General features: G+C 42.7%; 1 protein-coding gene across 9 annotated transcripts in view; it reads left to right on the plus strand.

Annotated features, from left to right (window-relative positions):
* The first annotated feature begins 332 nt into the window (after positions 1 to 332).
* Positions 333 to 20,710, plus strand: part of LOC137251942 (folliculin-interacting protein 1) — a 428,398-nt gene continuing 408,020 nt past the window's right edge. For 3 of the 9 annotated variants that reach the window (XM_067786988.1, XM_067786982.1, XM_067786992.1), the window contains exon 1: positions 333 to 625. The gene's annotated coding sequence lies outside the window, so the exon portion shown is untranslated. Of the gene's footprint in view, positions 662 to 11,612; positions 11,897 to 20,710 lie in introns of those variants that run through there. The other 6 variants (XM_067786984.1, XM_067786991.1, XM_067786986.1 and 3 more) reach the window with 5 other exon arrangements.

Consider the following 20,710-nt stretch of genomic DNA (forward strand, 5'->3'; position numbering starts at 1 on the left):
TTGGTGCTTTATCGGTAACCGTATCGGTAACCTTTTAACAGCTGATTCGACCAACCTTATGAGAATCAATGCAATCGATTATTGGTGCCGCTAAAAGCGTAACCGTATCGTAGCCAACCAATTGGGTTTTGGTTTACCGTCGTAACGATAAACAGCTGATTACGTTAGGGATACGGATACAGCGATACGACATACGGCATCAATGACTCCGGCTTTACCTACAACCACCATAGTATAGTAAAAAGTTATCGATAACAAATAGTCGGTATCGGTTTAAAGTATCCTTATATTCATGTATTTATAAGTATCGTTTCATCCCTATTTTGTTTGTGACCAAATCATGGTTTTTCGTGTTTAGGAAAAGTGTTTTAAAGGCTTGTTGTGCTTTTAAATAATAAATACTTGTGTACTGGTATATATCCAGCATTTGCAAAGTCGTATATTTGAAAAAATAGCATTGCTACTGTAAATGTGTCCAGCAGATCTTAACATCAATTAATGTGCGAATAGTTTATGTCTGCATCGCTTGAAATTTGTGAAGTTGTTTATGCCAAATCGATATTTGTACGTACGTATTTATGCAATCACGCAGATGAAATGACAGTGGTTTTGTAAATAATTCTAGGTAACGTTTTACAAGACGGTGCATCACCTAATTTTGGTAATAGCAAAGAGTATATATTTGTTAAGAGGCGTCACTCGATACTTTTGTTGTTGCCAAAGCAAGAATCAGTGTAGAGGCAAAGAGAGTAGATTAATAAAAGGGAGCATTGCAGAGTCGTTCATTCTCCACAGAGTGGGACGGCACCATTTGGATTAAAAAAGTCATGAGCCTGGTCATTCGCGCAATTTTAGTGGTGTAAAATGCATGGCGCCAGCGCCAATGCGGTGTCAGCTCAATGGTAGCTCATTCACGCAATGAATGCAAGCGAATTTTTTACGCTACTTAGTAGTGAGTGCGTAGTACATTCACTTGCGCTATTGAATGAAACGATTTTTGTGTGTCAGGCACGAGTTTGGTACTACTGACAATGATGACAATGAGATACTCCCCATCAGGGGGAGAAATGAGATGCTGACCAAACAGTTTCTGTTGAATACCCAGAAACCTGGGCATCCCAACAGACATCTGATTGACGAACCAGCACCGCCTGGGGGCCTAAGGAGTCATCTCCGTAAGCATTTTGAGGAAATACGGCACCTGAGAACCCAGCCGTATGAAGCGGAAAAACACAAGCAGGTCCTTGGTGAACTCCATAGACAGGCGTCGGACCTTTATGTCGGGAATTGCCCGGTGAATCCAGTACTTGAAGAAAAATATCCAGAACTCGCAGAAGAGGAACGCATACTCCCCAGGGAAACGCGTGTCACTCTTGCTCAACTTCGTTCTGGATACTGTAACAGGTTAAACTCTTACCTATCCAGAATCAACCCCGACATACCAAATGTATGCCCTGCTTGCAATGTGTCCCCACATGACACCAACCATCTCTTTAATTGTAATGTGGAACCAACGCCTCTAACACCCCTTTCCTTATGGTCCACCCCTGTTGAAACGGCAAGTTTCCTTGGACTCCCGTTAGAGGATATTGATGACAATTTGTGATCGGTCGCGGCTATTAGGTGGGGCGAGCATTGCTACAACAACAACAACAACATGACAATGAGATGATGACGGTAGCGCTGGTATTTCAGATTTTGAATCAGAGAAAGAATAGATGACCCTTGTAAATTACTATGGCTTTGGCTATTATTGGCTGTGACTTTGAACTAAATAAATGTTGCGGACATAACAAGCAGAGTCATTTTTGAGTTTTATATTTTAGATTTAATGCACAATTAATGTGGGTGTGTTTGAGCAGCCAAACAATAACAGTAGTATTGCTAAGGTGCTGCTTAGTTGATGGAATGTCGCTAATTTCCTAGAGATGATAAATAGATTGTCAACATTTCGTTCAACGTACGCGCGAAATTGCCACATCAGCTCAAATGTTGTTGTTGTTGTTGTAGCGATAAGGTTGCTCCCCGAAGGATTTGGGGAGTGTTATCGATGTGATGGTCCTTTGTCGGATACAGATCCGGAACGCTCCGGTACCACAGCACCATTAAGGTGATGGCCCGACCATCTCGGGAACGATTTATGTGGCCACATTAAACCTTCAGGCCATCCCCTCCCTCCCCAACCCCAAGTTCCATAAGGAGCTTAGGGTCGCCAGAGCCTCGTCTGTTAGTGAAACAGGATTCGCCACGGATAGGTGAGGTTGACAATTGGGTTTGGAGAAGCTATATGTTGCGCTGGTAACCTGCAGGGTTGCGCTACACAGCCCCTTGAATCTGGTATTTTAGTCGCCTCTTACGACAGGCATACCTTCCACAAAGCTTTAGAACTCTACAATGTACCTACCATCTTATATTTAGAGAGTCTTTGGTAGGACAAATTATATGCGCAGCAATTTCAGGGTGTATTTAACGTTTGTCGCTTAAAACTCCATATAAAGTTTAAGCGTATAGACGTTTACGTGTAAAAAAAAAACACGGCTAATGTTAGTCGCCGTGTTGCTGAGTATTCAAAACAAACAACATCACATAACAAGAAACATGTCAAAGCTAAGCATATTTTAACTGGGAGTAATTCCACGTCAACTGAACTTTCTGTTGTCATCAAAAATAAAAAGGAGTGGCTGCATTTATCGGCATTTAAACCTTCAGCTCTGTTTGGTGTGTGGTATAACCGTGGCTACCGCCACGGTGATGCACAATTTTTTTTGTGGGTACAAAACACAACAACAACCACATGACAATCGCCAACTTCAACTGCAAATATCTCCGGATATAGATTTTTCTTTTCCGCCATCGGATTATTGTTCTCGAGATTAATACGCGTCGTTTGACACCTCTCGATATTTTTGGTAGCGTATTAGCAGTCGACCCCTCAACTAGACTATTACCAAAGTTAACTTCCGCTTTCGGATTCTAGACGTGAATACGCGTCTTTTGATACCTCACTCTAAAATTTTGGCCCAAAATTGGGTGGGTACCGTAAACTGCACTATTACCCTAATTTTTATCAAAATTTATTTATTTATTTGGGTTATAGTTTAGTTGACGGGTCGATTGCTAATACGCTACCAAAAATATCGAGAGAGGTTTCAAACGACGCGTCTGGACATCAGTATTAATAATCCGAAGGCGGAAAATAAAAATTTTAGCTCGTTGAAAAGATGTTAACGAAAAACCGAAAAAAGACCCGCGGGTCCTTCCGAAACCGGGGGTGAAATACATAGTATTTTTGCGCAGAACACCTTTCTGAGTTGGCGGCCTTCGGCCGCGCTTATAAAAAATGGTAATAGTCTAGTTGAGGGGTCGACTGCTAATACCTGGCTACGCGGTAGCCACGATTATACCACACACCCGGACTTGGAATGGCGTAGCCCAGGATTATTTTTTATAAGCGCGGCCGAAGGCCGCCAACGCAGAAAGGTGTTCTATGGATCCGACCCCCGGTTTCGGAGGTACCCGCGGGCCTTTTTTCGGTTTTTCGTTAATATCTTTTGAACGCGTTAATATTTTTATTTTCCGCTTTCTGATTATTAATACTCAACTAGACTATTACCTAAAAAATAACCCTGGGCTACGCCATGCCAAGTCCGGGTGGCTACCGCCACAGTGATGTCCTGCGTTCACAATTTTTTGTGGGTACGATTCACTTCAAAACTTCAACTGCAAATATCTCCGGACAAAATTTTTATTGTCAGGTTTCTGATTATAGTTGTCGAGATTAATACGCGTCTTTTGACACCTCTTTCGATATTTTTGGACGCTTATTAGCAGTGTCATGCTGTCGTATAGAATTACCAAAAAATTACCCTGGATTGGTCCGACACCGGTTTGGAGACCAAAATTATATCCGCGCAAAATACTTATGTTCACAATTTTTTGTGGGTACACCAACACAACAACAACCACATGAAAATCGCCAACTTCAACTGCAAATATCTCCGGACAGAGATACAATTTTTCTTTTCCTGATGTCAATACGCATCTTTTGACACCTCTCTCGAAATTTTTGGACGCGTATTAGCAGTGTCATGCTGTCGTATAGAATTACCAAAATCGGTTCTAATGTCGTTGTTTTTTTGTCAGAATTGTTCTATACACACACACACTAATGCAAAAAGGTGTTCTGCACGCATTTAGTTTTGATCCCCAAACCGGTGTCGGACCCACCCAGGGTAATATTTCATAAGCGCGGCCGAAGGCCGCCAAAGCAGAAATATGTTCTATGCAAAAAAACTATGAATCGGCCCCCATATTTCGGACCGTCTCGGGGTCATTTTACGGTTTTTGTGAATAACTTCGATTAAAATAAAATTTTTTATTCCCGCTTTCGGATTCTTAAAACGGAGGCCGAGACGCGTGTTTTGATACCACCTTTGATAGTGTTCGATAAAAATTAGTCTTGTTAAACGTTACCCAATTCTATCTTTAATATTTGTAAATACCGGTTACTGCGCTCTGATATGGTCCACAATTGAATTGTATATATTCTTCTGGTGTTCATATATATGTTCTACTGGAGTTAAGTCGTTGGCTCCATGTTACATTTGAAAAGATGCTGGAAATCATGTAGGGACTCATTCCTCCCTGACACCAACAAATTGGGAGCAATAGTCTAGAACAGGGGGCGTCTGCTACCAAAAATGGTGATTGTTTACTTTAGCTCACAACTGCTGGCGCTGATATTAGGGCGGTATCCACTGGGGCAAAAGGTGACAGGAGGGATGTAGATGTTGATGATTTCTTGGGTTGCATCGCCTAACCGGACAGATAAGCGTTGGCGTTCTAAGACACTGTCCCTGCAGCCGATGTCGGGGTCAAATAATTGATAATGCACAGAGTGGTGTATGATAAACGCGAGGCCACCTCCATTTCCGCTCTCACGATCTTTTCTGTGGACATTATACCCAGAACAGGTCTGCAGAGCAGATCTCGCTGTGAGTTTAGTCTCTTGAATCGCGGCGATGCGGATGTTGTGCCGCTTCATGAAATCGACTATCTCCGTGATCTTCCCAGTTAATCCATTACAGTTTAACTGCAGAATTCTGAAGTGCAACGGGGGAGACGTCGTCACCCTAGAAGTAAGAGATGGGTGACTACGCCTGGGTTGTGAAGGCTAGAACGCAACTGCTGTTGTGGTCCTGGGACTGGATGTCCTTGGGTAAGCATTGGGGTACCCGGTGTAATTGGGTTAGAGACCTGGCAACATGGCGCAATGAAACCCGTCGGGGGTTGCCGTCGCGGAGACCAGAACATCTAGGAAAGTGGCACCGTGCAAGGCAGGGGCTGGATTGGACGGATGTCGCAAACATATATATTCTGTTCTGGCAAACGAGTATGTTTCCCTGACCTACACGATTGCTGCTGAAAGAGAGAGGGGAAGAAGGCGGGGCAGGGGCTGGTGCTCGGCAGTGCTCCCGACTCTACTACGGAGGTTGTAGGTGTGAGTGGGAACGGCCATATGAGTACCCCAGCGGGTTAGGGGGTCAGAATATTCCCGCGGTAGGTATGCCTGTCGTAAGAGGCGACTAAAATACCAGATTCAAGGGGCTGTGTAGCGCAACCCTTCAGGTTGCCAGCGCAATATATAGCTTCTCCAAACCCAATTGTCAACCTCACCTATCCCCGGCGAATCCTGTTACACTAACAGACGAGGCTCTGGCGACCCCAAGCTCCTCATGGAACTTGGGGGTGGGGAGGGAGGCAATGGCCTGAAGGTTTAATGTGGCCACACAAATCGTTCCCGAAATGGTCGGGCTAGCACCTTAATGGTGCTGTGGTACCGGAGCGTACCGGATCTGTATCCGGCAAAGGACCATTACATCGATAACACTCCCCAAAGCCTTCGGGGAGCAACCTTATCGCTACAACAAGAACAACAGCAGCAGTGGGTACTAGTTGTGGTTTGCCGAGCAGCAGGGCTGCTGGGAGGTAGTGGAGGGGCGCTAAGGCGTTGACTACGGGACGCCCTTGAGCGTGAACAGCAAGGAGCCACAAAAGAATCATAAAAGTTTCGTGGACGTGGGATTTTGGGATCTAGCCCAGAACAACCTGTCCGATGCAATCATCCCTTACACGAGACACACTGACAAGAGTATGACCGTCCTAAAAAGATTATTTTCCGGCAGACGCAGCAAAACCATTCCTCAGTACCGGGGTTAGCAGACGGGCCCGGATTCGATTCACCTGTTTGTGGAGTTCACCAAGGACCTGCTTGTGTTTTTTTGCTTCATACGGCTGGGTTCTCAGGTGCCGTATTTCCTCAAAATGCTTACGGAGCTCCTTAAGCCCCTAGGCGGTGTTGGCTCATCAATCAGATGTCTGTTTGGGTGCCCAGGTTTCTGGGTATTCAACAGGAACTGTTTGGTTAGCATCTCATTTCTCTCCCTGAGGGGGAGTATTCTCGCCTCATTATGTAGATGGTGTTCTGGGGACATAAGAAGGCGGCCCGTGGCGATTCTGAGAGCAGTATTTTGGCAGGCCTGTAGCTTCTTCCAGTGGGTAGTTTTTAGGCTTGGCGACCATATGGGTGACGCGTAGCACGTAAACGGCTGGCCAATTGCTTTGTATGTAGTAATGAGCGTTTCTTTATCTTTTCCCCAGGTACTGCCAGCAAGGGATTTGAGGATTTTATTACGGCTCTGGATTTTCGGAACAATTGCGGCTGCGTGCTCACCAAAATGTAGATCCTGATCAAACGTCACACCCAAGATTTTGGGGTGTAGGACAGTCATTAGCGTAGTGCCATCGACGTGGATGTTCAAAATGGTAGACATTTGGGACGTCCATGTTGTAAATAAGGTCGCGGAAGATTTAGTCGATGATAATGCCAGGTTTCGCGAGGCGAAAAAACTGGAGAGATCAAGGAGGTAGCCGTTTATTTTGTTGCAGAGCTCATGGATCTGTGGGCCTGGGCCTGTGGCCATTATTGTGCAGTCATCGGCGTATGAAACGATAGTGACTCCTTCTGGTGGTGAAGGTAGCTTAGATATGTAGAAATTAAACAAAAGTGGGGATAGGACACCACCCTGTGGCACCCCCTGTTTAATTCTTCTTGGTTTTGATGTTTCATTTCCAAATTGCACCGATGCCTGCCGACCACCCAGATAATTTGCGGTCCACCTTTTAAGACATGGGGGAATGGGAGACCCTTCATGGTCTTGCAGGAACGTGCCATGGTTGACCGTATCAAAGGCTTTTGATAGGTCTAGCGCTACGAGTACTGTTCTATGGTGGGGGTTTTGATTTAAACCGCAATTAATCTGGGTGCTGATGGCACTTAGCGCGGTGGTGGTGCTATGGAGTTTTCTGAAGCCATGCTGATGAGAGGCTAGCTGCAAATTTGCTTGGAAGTAGGGGAGCAAAATGGCTTCAAGCTTCTTTGCTACTGACGATAGGAGAGATATCGGACGATGCGACTCTCCTATGTTAGCTGGTTTCCCAGGCTTTAGTAGCGGGACCACCTTGACCATTTTCTATTTTTCGGGTATGACAAAGGTGGAAAGAGGCAGGTTGAAGACATGTGCTAAGTATTTGAAACCCTCTTTCCCTAGGCTTTTAAGCATCGGCATAGCTATGCCGTCTGGGCCAACTGCTTTGGATGGTTTAGCGTGACCAATGGCATCTTCAACCTCTCTGGCGGTGATGGTAATTGGTGACGCGCTAACTTTATGTTTATGTGCGTGTCTGTTGGCCCTCCGCCTATCTTTGTCGACCGTAGAATGCATTACATATTGACGGCAGAGAGCGCTCGCGCATTTTTTCGAATCCGACAGCACTTTATCGCCGAAGACAATGGAAACTTTGTCATTGTGTTTAGACGGATTCGATAGGGACTTTACGGTGGACCAAAGTTTACCCACACCGGCAGAGAGGTTACAACCTCTTAGGTGCTCCTCCCATTTCGCCCGCTTGTGTTCATCCACAAGCAATCTGATGCGTTGGTTTATGTCCCTTATTTGGGGGTCGCCTGGATCGAGCTGTCTTATAAGGTCACGCTCTCTCGCTAAATTTGCGGCCACCGCCGGGAAGTGGGGCCGAATTTCGGGAATTCTCCCGGCGGGAATGAAACGTGCCGAGGCGGATTCAATGACCTTGCGGAAAGCACGCTCCCCTTGGTGGGCATTAGTCGGGATAGGGAGGGCAACAAAGAGGTTGTCTGTAAAAGATTGGTATTCCTCCCATTTTCCTTTTTTAAAGTTTATGAAAGTGTATTTTTCTGTAACTATGAAGTCAGCGGTACGCTCGAACGAAATAAGTATACAGTTTAACTGCATAATTCTGAAGTGCATATGGGGAGACGTCGCCACTCTGGGAGTAAGTGACGGGTGACTACGCCTGGGTTGAGGAAGGCCAGGACGCAACTGCTGTTGTGGCCCTGGGACTGGGCGTCCTTGGGCAAGCATTGGGGTACCCGGTAGATTGGGGTTTGCGACCTGGCAACATGGCGCAATGAAACCCGTCGGGGGGTTGCCGTCGCGGAGACCATAACATCTAGGAAGTGGCACCGCCCAAGGCAGGAGCTGCATTTGGGATCAACCCCAGAACAACCTGTCCGATGCAATCATCCCTTACACGAGACACACTGAACAGAGTATACCGTCCTAAAAAGATTCTTTTCCGGCAGATGCAGCAAAACCATTTCTCAGGACCGGGGTCAGGAGACGGACCCGGATTGGATTCGATACCTTCCCGGAGCAAGAGAATATGGAGCAGTCCCACTGCAAGAAGCTGCTGGGAGGATGACAATTTGTGGGAGGGACGCAACAAATTGAATGGGGTTACACTGAAATGACAGTCCTTGGTCGGGAAAATCCCGAGTCGCTCCGGTACATAGAACCGACTGTGTTGTTGTTGTTGTTGTAGCGATAAGGTTGCTCCCCGAAGGCTTTGGGGAGTGTTATCGATGTGATGGTCCTTTGCCGGATACAGATCCGGTACGCTCCGGTACCACAGCACCATTAAGGTGCTGGCCCGACCATCTCGGGAACGATTTATGTGGCCACATTAAACCTTCAGGCCATCCCCTCCCTCCCCAACCCCAAGTTCCATAAGGAGCTTAGGGTCGCCAGAGCCTCGTCTGTTAGTGAAACAGGATTCGCCGCGGATAGGTGAGGTTGACAATTGGGTTTGGAGAAGCTATATGTTGCGCTGGCAACCTGCAGAGTTGCGCTACACAGCCCCTTGAATCTGGTATTTTAGTCGCCTCTTACGACAGGCATACCTACCGCGGGTATATTCTGACCCCCCCTAACCCGCTGGGGGATAGAACCGACTGTCTTGGGAGGCAGTCGGACCTCTATGGCGGGAATTGGCCGGCGAATCCAGTACTTATAGAAAAATGCCCAGAACTAGCAGAGCAAGAACGCACTCTCCTTAGGGAAACGCGCGTCACTCTTGCTCAACTTTGATCTGGGTACTGTAACAGGTTAAACTCTTACCTATCCAGAATCAACCCCGACACACCAAATGTATGTCTTGCGTGCAATGTGTGCCCAAATGACACCAACCATCTCTTCAATTGTAATATGGAACCAACGCATCTAACACCCCTCTCAATATGGTCCACCCCTGTTGAAACAGCAAGTTCCCTTGGACTCCCGTTAGCGAACATTGATGACAATTTGTGATTGGTCGCACCTATTGGATGGAGTGAATCACTGCTATAACAAAAACAACAACCACTTACAAAGAAACCATGGCACGTTACTGCAGGACCTGGAAGGGCCTCCCATTTCCCCCGATTTTTTACATAAGCAGCCGTGCCGTGCAGACGTGTTTGTTATTGCTCTGCAAACGTTATTTTAACTGGTTTTCTGTTTTTTTCTGCCAATATTGGTGGATAGTTTCTGTGCTAAGCGTGATAAGAGTTTCGGCCGAAGTGAGACTCTAATTGTGCCGTGCGGTGGCTTTTGTAAAAAATTCTTTCATCGTACCTTCTGTGAAGGCAACATTTCTACATACGATGTAGAATTGCTAACTAAGAACCGGCATCTTAGTTACTTGTGCACTGAATGTTTAAATTCCTATGGCAAACTTTGTAAGGCATATGACACCATCTTGGCGTCACACAAAGTTGGCCTAGAATCTGCCTTGCTTTCAATTGATGTGAAATTTAAGCTTTTGATTGAAAAAATTGCAGAAATAAAAAATGATATTAACACTCATGTTAAATCAAAAGCGAATTCTAACAAAAACAACGAAGACTGTGTGGGCGTGACGACAAATGGTATCAACAAAACGTCAAGTGTTGTCAGCTCTCTCATTGCTGCGAGAACATTGCGCGCTTACACATGCTGTGTCGTTGTCGCCGTCTCTTGTACTCCCCGTTCAACAATGTAGGCAATGATATTTTTTCATAGAGATGAGTTTAACACAAGCGTATGCATTATGAGTAGATTGCACGTATTTTTATGGAGAACGGTAGAATGAACTGGCGCCATCTGATATTGAAAAGTAGCCATCTCCCAAATTTTGTTGCAGGCAAATCATAAGAAGAAGAATTTGACATTTGCTTTGGCTAAGGGTGTTGGCACACTTTGCAAGTGAAATTATTGTTTCCACTGACTGGTAAATTTTCTAACATTTTTCGCAATTAAAAACTGCAATATAAAAAGTCGCTCATTCTACCATTCTCACTCTGTTAACTATGCCACTGCAACTGCCAATGGAAATAACATTGCTGCTATTAACGCCACTAACGCTGCTGCTAACACTGGTGATGAGGGAGCTGGTAACCCCAGCGGGTTGGGGGTCAAAATATTCCCGCGGTAGATATGCCTGTCGTAAGAGGCGACTAAAATACCAGATTCAAGGGGCTGTGTAGCGCAACCCTTCAGGTTGCCAACGCATTATTGTAGCAAGTTAGCCCATGTATATGTTGTAGATAGCGAAGCATGTACATGCGCGTAGCATGTATATGCTATACGTATATAAATAAGTGGTACCATAGAAGGTATAACCGACTACCGTTTAAGAACACAAGCATACTTGCAAAGTTACACCACGAAGGCTCAACTCAGGCATGCTTAACCAACGAACCGATATCATTTCGTTACGAGAATTAACGTTAATAAACGAAACAAAGTCATTTCGTTTCGTTTATTAACGTTAAGAACGTCAAATTAACGAAATGATTTTGTTTTGTTTTCTGCCCTATCAAAACGAAATCAAATCGTTTATGTTGATTATTAATTTCAAACTATGCTGGCAAAGCTGATTGATGGCGGAGTCATTAAAGGTGAAAGCATTAGCCAAGCTGATTGCAACTTTTCTCATGAATTTTGACAGTACGAACATTTCTCAGAGTATTTTTGACATTACCACCAACGAATTACACAAACAAATTACATGGAGTTTGTGTGTGTATGTCCGCTCCCTGTTACCACCTTACGGCTTCACCATGGCTATAGCATTGCCAGCACAATTCAAACATAAAGTATCACGTTTTTGTTAACGTTTTTAACGTTAACGAAAGTTTTTCGTTTCGGTTAAAAACGAGATACAATTTATCTTGATAATTTCTTTATCGATAATATTTCGAAGTGTTTAAACAGAAACGGTGGAAATTTTTTGATAAACGATTAGCTTAACGTTAAGGTGCATCCCTGGCTCAACTTATAAAGGCCTTTTCCAAGGTGGATATCAAAGCGGCAGCAACCACATCAACAGCACCAAATGGCTTGCGTGAACTAAGGTGCTACAATTGCAACATACGTGGGCATTTGGCGGCTAATTGTCTGAAACCAAAAAGAGAGTTAGGAGCATGCTACGTGTGTGGTAGCAAAGACCATCGGCAGCTTGTGACAAAAAGAAAGGTGTACATTTGGTGGATGATTATGTAAGATTGTTTCATTTTGTCATTAAATGTTATAAAAATATTTCGTTTTCCTTAGAATGCTTAATTGATACTGGAAGCCCAATCAGCTTTATAAAGCGGTCCTGTGTCAGCGAAAAAGTAGACATGAACAATATATTAAATTTGAATAATTCATACTTTGGTTTAAATAACGAAAAAATTGTAACTTATGGAAAGTTTTTGTGTTACGTTAAAATAAGTGGCAAATTTTTCGAAATAAATTTTATAATAGTTGATGACAGTACCATGCATTATAAGGCTGTGTTGATTGTAGAGATTTTTTAGAGGCTTGCAAGTTTAAATTAGTAAGTGAGGGTGAAGTTGAAGCAAATATATCGTTAATGAACGAATGTAAATAAAGTTGCATGGAAAGCGACAACGAAATAATTCGTGATACTAATAACGAAGATAAAAGTTCATATAGTAAAAATGATGATTTAAGGTTAAAACAAAACGAGTTTTATGCTGACAAAGTAATTGAAGTAATTAATGGTTCAAGTTGTAAAGTTGATGAGAAAAACGAACAAGATTTTACCAAACAACTTTTGTTAATTAATAATGAAGATAACGAGAGGCCAAATTTAAAAGTTAGTTGTAAATTAATTTTTATAACACAAATAAGCTATACGAAATTTTTAGGAAGTACTATGATAACACTAAACGCTCCGCTGAACCTAAAATTAAGAGTGAAATGAAGCTAATTATTGAAAATGTGAAGCCTTTCAATTGTTCTCCAAGACGTTTGTCGTACACTGAAAAAAACGAGTTGCAAAACTTATTAGATGATTATCTAACAAAGAAAATAATTAGACCAAGCGAATCTGAGTTTGTATCGCCAATTGTGCTGGTTCGAAAAAAAACCGGTGATTTGAGAATGTGCGTAGATTACAGGGTGCTAAATAAAGTAACGGCTAAGGATAATTACCCGATTCCGTTAATAGACGATTTGCTCGATAGGATGTCTGATAAAGAAATTTTTACGAAGCTAGATTTGAAGAATGGGTTTTTTCATGTGTTCATGCATAAAGACTCAATCAAATATACTTCTTATGTTACACCTTTGGGCCAATTTGAGTTTTTGCGCATGCCGTTCGGGCTTAAAAATGCACCATCAACGTTTTGTAAATAAAATATTTTCGGACATGGTTAAAGAAAATAAAGTAATAATTTATTTAGATGATATAATGATCGCTACAAAAGATATAAAGTAACATTTCGAAATCTTGATAGAAGTTCTCAAACGACTAACTGATAAAAATTTAGAGCTGAGGGTGGATAAATGTGAATTTCTACAAAGTGAGGTAAAATATTTAGGGTACACGGTTTCGAAAAATGGCATTCAAGCCGATGAAAAAGGCCCAGAAGCAATAAAAAATTTTCCAGTGCCAACTAAGGTTCAAGCAGTACAAAGTTTCTTAGGGCTGTGTTCATACTTCAGGCGATTTGTTAAAGATTTTTCTATAATAGCTAAACCTTTGTATGACTTAACGCGGAAGGATACAAAGTTTAGATTTGGTTTTGAGGAAATAAAATGTTTTGAGTTATTAAAGCAGAAACTATTGGAATCACCAATATTGGCGATCTATGATCCAAAAGACGAAACGGAATTGCATTGCGATGCAAGTGCACTAGGTTTCGGATCAATATTGATGCACCGTACGGCAGACAAAAAAATGAACCCAATATTTTATTTTTCAAAACGTACTAGTGAAATGGAGTCGAAATATCATAGCTTCGAACTAGAAACTTTATCCATTATATATGCACTTCAGCGATTCCGGGTATATCTCCAGGGACTTAAGTTTAAAATAATCACCGACTGCAATTCTTTGACTATGACATTGAACATAAATGAACTTAATCCAAGAATATCTAGGTGGGCGTTAGAACTTCAAAATTTTGACTACACGCTGAAGCATAGGTCGGGTGAACGTATGCAACATGTTGATGCCTTAAGTCGCGTCAACAATGTGCTGGTTGTAGATACTAATACGTTTGAGGAAAATTTTATTGTATGCCAAGCGAGAGATACGAAGTTAAAAGAATTGCGTGATTTGTTGCAGGTTAGTGAGCACAGTTTATATGACATGAGGAACGGGGTACTGTACAGAAAGATTGATAATGGAAAAATTCTTTTCTGCGTTCCAGAAGATATGGAAAAGAACGTCTTATTCAAATATCATGATGAAATGGGCCATGTTGGCATAGACAAAACGGTTGATCTGATGTCAAAAAACTATTGGTTTGCAAAAATGAGACAAAAGACGGCAAGTCACATACAGAATTGTTTGAAATGCATTGTGATTTCCTCCAAACAAGGAAAGGAAGAAGGGTTTTTGCATAATATCCCAAATACCCATTTGAGTCAATACACGTAGATCATTTTGGTCCGGTTGATAATTCGCGTTCAAAAAAACACATATTCGTGGTCATAGATTCGTGTACAAAATTCGTGAGACTCTATACTACTAAAACAACCAATACGAAAGAAGTAATTAGCGCTCTTAAAGATTATTTTCGCTCATATAGCAAACCGAAAAAAGTTATATCAGATAGAGGCAGCTGTTTTACCTCAAACGACTTCTCGCAGTTTTTAGATTCAGAAAGTATTCAACATATAAAAGTAGCTACAGGGTCTCCCCAAGCGAATGGTCAAGTAGAAAGGGTGAATAGGAGTTTAGGCCCAATGATAGCAAAACTATGCGACACTGAACGAAATATTCATTGGGACAATGTGGTGGAAATTGTGGAATACACTTTGATTAATACCATTCACCGAACAATAAAGCAGCTTAGTGAAGAACTGATAGAAGAAGGGGCCAAACCCGCCCAACAAAGTCATAGAGAGATTAGAGCACAAGCTGCAGAAAACGAAAAGCGATTACAATCGTATAATAATACATACGTTAACAGTAAACAGCGGATTGCGAACCAGTACAAAGAGGGAGATTATGTTTTGGTAAACAATTTTGATTCAACGGCGGGTGTAAGTAGAAAGTTAATTCCTAAATTTAAAGGACCCTATAAGATTTCAAAAGTTTTACGTAATGACCGATACGTTTTGGAGGATGTGGAAGGTTTCCAACAGTCCAGGATACCTTATAAAGGAGTCTGGGCTGTTACAAATATACGACAATGGCTTAATAAAAGCGCAAACTTAAAAAACACTCAAGATCAGGGGATCTAATGGTCAGAATGGCCGAATTGTAGCAAGTTAGCCCATGTATATGTTGTAGATAGCCAATCCAGTACGTGCGAAGCATGTATATGCTATACATATATAAATAAGTGGTACCACAGTGTCAATTTAAATAATAGTCGTTACCTAAAGCTTATTATTTATTGTCTCTTTTACTCTTAATAACTTTGTAACTATTGTAAGGTAATTCACTCTAACGCATATGTAAATGTATGGTTCATCATGTCTCTTTAATAGTAGATACTATTCGTTCTTACGCATGTGCAAGCATATATCGAGTGCTTTGTAAAAAATGTATGTGTGCTGATATGTCAGACAAGCTTCAAGAAAATATGAGAAAATAAAGTTCAGTCGTTAAGTGAAATCGGACGAGCGCAGTTGTTTAATTTATCGGCTACAATATATAGCTTCTCCAAACCCAATTGGCAACCTCACCTATCCGCGACGAATCCTGTTTAACTAACAGACGAGGCTCTGGTGACCCCAAGCTCCTCATGGAACTTGGGGGTGGGGAGGGAGGGGATGGCCTCAAGGTTAAATGTGGCCACATAAATCGTTCCCGAGAGGACCATTACATCGATAACACTCCCCAAAGCCTTCGGGGAGCAACCTTATCGCTACAACAACAACAACAACAGGGAGCTGGTAAGAAACCTAACACCCAAAAAGCTGCTGCTAGTTCCACCTGTATCGTCATACATACAAGCTGGATCGGACATTCGTGGAGAGAGCCCTGATGCCCCTAGGACTCTGACTGACGTGCCGCCTCGTAGATCAATTTTTGTCTCATGGCTGCACGCTTCGCTGACGGAAAATGATATTAAAAATTTAATTTTTTGTAAACTTACAGCCCTATTCTGTGCACTTGACAAATTCACCATCTTGCTTATTTGTCAAGTTTGATAATTTATCAAGTAATTGCTATTCTATGTAAAAAATAAAAAGCCTTTTCGATGACAAATTGTCAATAAGTCAAACGCTCTTGATAATTTAATTTATACGGATAAACTTAAATTGGAATTCTGTTATTGTGCGATCGAGAGAAAATGGAAGATTTATTACTTTTGCTATTATTGTGGGAAGATCCTCTGGGGATTTTGGGGGTAATTTCAGGACGGCTTTGGGGACTCACTCGGGGTCATTTGGGGGACATTCCGGGATGGTTTTGGGGTTTCCATTGGGTGCTCCCGGGGTCATTTGGGGGTCCTTCCTGTACAGTTTTGGGGACTCCCTCGGGGTATTTGGGGGTCGTTCCGGGATATTTATGGGGACTCTATCGGGGTCGTTTAGGGGTAATTTTGGCATGGCTTTGGGGACTCCCACGAGATCATTTGGGGATCATTCCGGGACGGTTTTGGGGACTCCCTCGCGGTCATTTGGGGATCATTCCGGTACAGTTTTGGGGACTCCCTCGGGGTAATTTGGGGGTCGTTCCGGGATGTTTAAGGGAACTCTCTCGGGGTCGTTTAGGGGTAATTTTGGCATGGCTTTGGGGACTCCCGCGAGATCATTCCGGGACGGTTTTGGGGACTCCCTCGGGGTCATTTGGGGATCATTCCGGTACAGTTTTGGGGACTCCCTCGGGGTAATTTGGGGGTCGTTCCGGGATGTTTATGGGGACTCTCTCGGGGTCGTATAGGGGTAATTTTGGCATGGATTTGGGGACTCCCGCGGGGTCATTTGGGGATCATTCCGGGACGGTTTTGGGGACTCCCTCGGGGGAATTTGGGAGACATTCCGGGATGGGTTTGGGGACTCCATGTGGTCCTCCCGGCGTCATTTAGGTGTCGTTCCGGTATCTTTTTGGGGACTCTCCCGAGGTCATTACGGAATGGTTTTGGGGACTCCCTCGAGGTTATTTGGAGGTTATGTCCCCCAATTGATCCCCAGAGAGTCTCCAAAAAGATCTCGGAACGACCCCTAAATGACCCCGGGAGGACCCGATGGAGTCCCCAAAACCATCCCGGAATGTCTCCCAAATGCCCCGACGGAGTCCCCAAAACCGTCCCGGAATGATCCCCAAATGACCCCGCGGGAGTCCCCAAATCCATGCCAAAATTACCCCTATACGACCCCGAGAGAGTCCCCATAAACATCCCGGAACGACCCCCAAATGACCCCGAGGGAGTCCCCAAATGGATCCCGGAATGACCCCAAGTGACCCCGAGAGGACCCCGAGGGAGTCCCCAAAACCATCACAGAATTCTCCCAAATGACTCCGAGGGAGTCCTTAAAAACATCCCGGCACGACCCCAATTCACCCTGGGAAGACCCCGAGGGAGTCGCCAAAACCACCCCGGAAAGACCCCGAGGGAGTCCGCATAAACATCCCGGAACGACCCCTAAATGACCCCGATGGAGTCCGCAAAATCATCCCGGAAGACACTCAAATTATCCCGAGAGTCCCCAAAAAGATCCCGGAACGACCCCCAAATGCACCCGATGGGGACCCCAAAACAATCCCGCAATGTCCCCCAAATGACCCCGAGGGAGTCCCCAAACCCGTCCCGGAATGATCCCCAAATGACCCCGAGGGAAACCCCAAATGCCCCGAGGGAGTCCCCAAAGCCATGCCGAAATGACCCCCAAAAAACCCAGCGGATTATTTTTTCCTATTCCAATTTCGGGGTTAGAAGCATAAAATGAGACATATCGCTCCAATTGCTCATGCGTAGCACGTTCCACTTTTGATTTCTTTGAAAAAACTATGATTTTAAAATATTTGTTACAAAAAATTAAGAACAATATTTAACTCCTACGTTTTTTCCATTTCGCGATTGTTGCACTAAACCGTTGATTTAAATGAAAATAAAATACAGTCCATTAAAATAATAATTTATAAAATAAAAAAAAATAATAAATTTAAAAAATGCTTGGTTGCAGTGGGCTTTGAACCCGCAACTTCAAGCATGTTAGTCGGGGACGTCATCCACTGCGCCACGACTCATACACCTGCAAGTACATCAAATTACTCCCTTATAACTCACATTAAACTGCTCGCCCTCAACTTCCCCACGCTTAGCTAATTTAGTTCACCCCAATATGGTGAAAAGCACAGGTCGTAGAGCTTTTCAGAGTTGTCAAGCTATGCACAGAATAGAAATATTTGTCAACTTGATAAAAATCTTGATTACTTGACAACTTATTGACAATTTGTCAAGTACACAGAATAACCCCGTTAATCTTACATATGTTCATATTGATGTCTTTAAATCCTAGAGAGATATATCCTCTTTTAAAATATCGGTTCCTGATGCTTGTGTTGATACATTATTGGCTCAATCTTTTGGCCTGAACATTCTGTTGTACATTTATACACCAAAAGGTCAAAAAACTTAATTGCCAATACCTTAACGGTGCCCCAAACGTGAATATAAACTTACTCAGCTTAACTATAAATTATCAAAATGTTCGCGGTTTACGCTCGAAACTAATTACTGTTTTTCTTAATAGTTTTACTTTTACAGCTCAAGTGATAGCATTTACAGAGGCCTGGTTAAAGCCTGATAATTTTAATTCTGAGCTTTTTTTGCAATAAATATGTTGTTTATCAGTGTGATCGTATTTCCAGAACAGGTGGCGTCCTTATTGCCGTGGAATCGAGTATATCATTGGAGTTGTTGTCGTGCGGAAACTCGTCCGATATTGAATTTGTAACCGTGAAGCTTTCACTGCGTAGCCTCTTTTTATTTATTTGTTTTTGTTATATACCGTCTCGGTCGGATATGCATGTTTATAACAGCCATAGTTTAGCAATTCAGAGCTTGCATTCTCAAATGCGTGATAATGATCGACTTGTAGTTCTTAGTGACTTTAATTTACCCTTAGTAAAATGGATTAATTCTAGCGAGTCGATATTCTTGACTCCCACCGTTCATCATGATTTTGTTCATTCATTGCTTGGTATGTCTCTCCTACAGATAAACGATGTGGTAAACTGTAACAACAAGTTGTTGGATTTAGTCCTGGTTGGCGAACCTAAGGGTATTTTCATAAGTCGGGTTTCTCCATTATCTCTTCCTGAGTATCCTCAACACCCTACACTTGAGATAGCATGTGACATTGTTCAGCCTAAGATGCCTGCTAAAGCTAGAAGAATAACGCGTATTCGCTCAAGGTGCTTTCATAAGACCAATTTCACTTTGCTAAATGTATTGGTAGCTTCTCATGACTGATCTGAGTTTTGTGCGTGTAATGACATAGAGTCTACAACGTCTATATTCTACAGATTACTCAACAGCTTCTTTACACACTGTGTTCCTGTTCACTATGCTAGTGTTGAATCTAGTAAGCCACCTTGGTTCTCAGGGAATCTGGTGAGACTAAAAAACATTAAATGTAGGCTTTATAAGCGTTTTAAGAGATCTGGGGCATCTGATGATTATTCAAAGTATTTAGTTGCTCTCTCAAACTTTCACTTCCATAATAAACAAAGCTTTAGTTAAGTAGCACTTATACTCGTTGTAAAATTAACTTTTTCCGTAATCCCAAACAATTTTATGGATTTGTTTATTCGAAAAGAAAAACCTCGGGATTCCCGTCTTCCTTCTCTTACGGTGGTAGATCTTCCAGCTCGAATCATGATGCTGTTGAACTATTCGCTAAATTCTTTAGGTCAACCTACTCGTCTAATAGTATCAATTAAAGTCATTATCCGTATTGCATAAATAGTTCAAATTGTATTCCGAATCTTGTAATTGACTACAACACAGTATTTCAAAGTCTCAGCAGTGAAACCAACAAATACTCCGGGCCAGACAGTGTACCCGGTTGTGTACTCAAGCACTGCGGTGTGAGTTCATCGGAATCGATTTTAAAATTATTTCAATTATCTATGAATTCTGCGATATTTCCTTCAATTTGTAAACAGTCATTTATTATTTCCCTATATAAAAAAGGTAGTAGGTCTAATATTGGAAACTACAGGGGCATTACTAAGCTCTCAGCTATCCCTAAAATCTTTGAGCAAATAGATACATGCCAGCTTCAACATACGTGCAAATCTTTATTATCTTCCTGCCAACATGGTTTAGTGCGCCGAAGGTCAACCAACAACAACAACAACAACCAACTTGCTGGAGTTTGCTTCCATAGTTAGGTACGGCTTCCTGTCTAAACAACAAACAGCTGTGATATACACCGATTTTAGTAAAGTTTTCGACTCTGTCAACCATTACTGATTCACAAGCTTGACCTAGTAGGTTTTCCGAAGCGATTATTATTATGGCTCGCAAGTTACCTTACAAACATGACGTTTTGTATAAAACTATTGCATCTAAGATAATTAACCTAACCTCTGGCGTACCTCAGGATAGCCATCTGGGCCCATTGCTTTTTGCTCTTTTCATAAATGACTTACCACTAAAACTTAAACATTGCCGGGCTCTTATGTATGCGGATGATGAAAAACTTTGCCATACATACTTTCCCTCGGACTTGTTTAGTCGGAACCTCCTTCAAGTTGATTTGGATTCATTTCAGAGCTGGTGCACAGCGAACCTACTCTTTTTAAACTGCTCAAACTGTAAACTTATGACTTTTCACCGAGTAAAGCCATTTTGGACACTATATATTCAAAATTCTACACCTCTGGAGCG

Source organism: Eurosta solidaginis, chromosome 5 (assembly GCF_040869045.1).
Source record: "Eurosta solidaginis isolate ZX-2024a chromosome 5, ASM4086904v1, whole genome shotgun sequence".
In the NCBI taxonomy this organism is placed as follows: domain Eukaryota; kingdom Metazoa; phylum Arthropoda; class Insecta; order Diptera; family Tephritidae; genus Eurosta; species Eurosta solidaginis.